The sequence below is a fragment of the Brassica oleracea genome, chromosome C6 (assembly GCF_000695525.1).
Source record: "Brassica oleracea var. oleracea cultivar TO1000 chromosome C6, BOL, whole genome shotgun sequence".
Lineage (NCBI taxonomy): Eukaryota > Viridiplantae > Streptophyta > Magnoliopsida > Brassicales > Brassicaceae > Brassica > Brassica oleracea.
This window is the reverse complement of record NC_027753.1, coordinates 26,170,064-26,172,413: the sequence shown is the minus strand read 5'-3', so window position 1 is coordinate 26,172,413 and position 2,350 is coordinate 26,170,064. Positions and strand designations below refer to the sequence as shown.

At 36.3% G+C, this 2,350-nt stretch overlaps 1 long non-coding RNA gene across 1 annotated transcript; it reads right to left on the bottom strand.

The window, feature by feature from the left end:
* Positions 1-773: 773 nt before the first annotated feature.
* On the bottom strand, positions 774-1,551 carry LOC106299762. The gene is made up of 3 exons (XR_001261864.1): positions 1,449-1,551; positions 1,172-1,230; positions 774-1,028 (listed from the first exon to the last, which is right to left on the bottom strand). It is a non-coding gene; the product is annotated as an uncharacterized LOC106299762 (long non-coding RNA).
* Positions 1,552-2,350: the final 799 nt, after the last annotated feature.

The following is a 2,350-nucleotide window of genomic DNA, read 5'->3' as shown; positions in this document are numbered from 1 at the left end:
CCTTATATAGGGGTTACAAGGAAGAAAATTATCCAAAACCTAATACAACATGAAATAGGAAAAGATTTAAAACATAGAAAAGGAAAACATCATATATCTAATGTCGGCCAAAGGATAGGCCGACTCTCTCTCCTCAGCCGCCGACTCTCTCTCCTCTTGGACACGGCTGTGGTTGGACCTGGTCGTGACCTGATGGGCCATCTCTTCTTGTCTTTCTTGTCTTGGTTAATGGCAATCCACAATTTTCATAACAATGTTGAGATAATCTTGACTTTTGTGATCAACAGACTAACATAAGTCAAAAATAGCAATTACTCACTTTTTTTTTAAGAAGTATGGTTTTAAAGTTTTATTTTTGTTTAAAAAGTGTTGTTTTGTGTTTTCAATGTAGACTTTAAATAAATGTTCATTTGTAAACATCATTGTATTAGTGTATTAATTAGAGAATTTTTTTTTAGTGTGAACAGAAAATAAAATAGAGTTTTAAGTGATTTTTAATGTGCTGTGAAAAACCTTCAAAGAATAATATCCATCAATTTTCAATACTACATGAGCTTTACAATATTTTTCATTCTAATTCTTTGTATTCTTTTTGTTGCACAATTTCATAGTAGATATTACATTGTTTTTGGGTCACTCTTTATATTTATTTGTCTGTATTTGATGAACACTGATTGACGAATATGTTGACCGATGCCCATTTCAACTTGTCATTGTCTTACAGCAATACTTCAAAATTCACTAAAAATGAAGGGTATTGTCTAAATATTAGACAGGGTGCTCATAAAAGCAAAACACCGAAGCTGAGGAGACCTCAGAACAGCTACCACGGATTCACAAGCTTAGGACGGTATCAGGCTTTACAACGGTAAGATGGAAATCTCTGTGTTTTTCCAAAAGCTCACGAACAGTGGAGAACTTGGCGTCTTCTTCTAAGTTTTTGCCTTTAGAGATCACCAGGACATAGACTGGTTCATCGCTACGTGTCCCTGCTATTATCATCATGCGAATCCTCGAACCTCTATCCCCTGGCATGGTATATCAACAGAGATGTACAATATTCGTTAGCCAGTTCATCAGAGAAATGATTCTTATCACTATAGAAAGCCCTAGTCGACACGCTCCCATGATAACCATTCTCGCTTAAAAGGAATCTAACTTTATGTTCGACCTCATTCGGTTTAGGGATTGAGATATGATCAGTGTCCAATATGACGAGTACGGAATGCACTGCAAAAAGGTAGGAAAAAAAAACCAAATTTACGAAAAAAATTCAGACAGTGAAAAATATATACAACGAATAAAATTTTTAATTACCACATGATCGGTCAGATGCGATCTAGTCTGTATCTAAACAACCTTTACATACGAATTCTGATGTGACAGATCGATCAGATGAAATCTAATTCAAAACTACAAACAGTTTTGAGTGAGGGATATTATCTTACCAAACTTTCTACTGCCGATATCTTGGAAAAGACTGCGCGAGTTTCCGGCAGAGCTCATCGAGAAAATTTTGAGACGCTTACGATTGGAACCTATTTGTTGAAACGATCGCCTTTGTGAATTTGGGGTAAGATCTGTTCTCAAACCTCCCGCTCTCCGTCTTTCTACTTATATATAGAAGGCGTTTCTGGGCTGATTCACAAAGATCCATCTGTGGAAAGGGCCTGTTTTTTTTATAACGCTGATTTATGAGAAAAATTAGATAGTTGATCGACAACCGACAATACTACATGTCTTATGAAGATCTACGCCTAACTGCATCATCTGAACCGTCATATGAAGATCCATTCCTGACCAGATTTACTTGCACCATATTGAAGATTCCTTGTTAACTTAATAAATCGCTATCTATGGAAGTTGAAACCTGGATTTTCGGTAATCTGCAAGAAATTGCATAGTCTGGAGTTCGAACCCTAGACCTGGATATAGAAGCTTTTAAACCTTAACCAGTGGGGTATGGTGCTTCCTCAAAAAATGGCTTATTTTGAACTAACAATTTTGGTTGTGCCAAATATAATTTACACAAACTATACAGTGTCAAATATGACATAAATTTAATTATAATTCAAATTTTCTATCCAAACTTACGTTAATAACTGAAAAAACTACCTTGACTAACGAATCATTAATCAACAGTTAGAATGAGCAAAACGACGTTGTTTCATGTTTGAGATAAAATTAAAATGATTGAAGGTGGAAGGCGGTCGAGGAGAAGCAACACTTCATTTGACATCAGTATTTTAAGGAGGCTTAGCGGCAACAAAAAAAGACTTCAAGAAGCGATTTCAGAGGTTTCGCTTTGGTGGAGCAATTCGGCGGCCTAGCAAAGCCGCTCCCCCCCCCC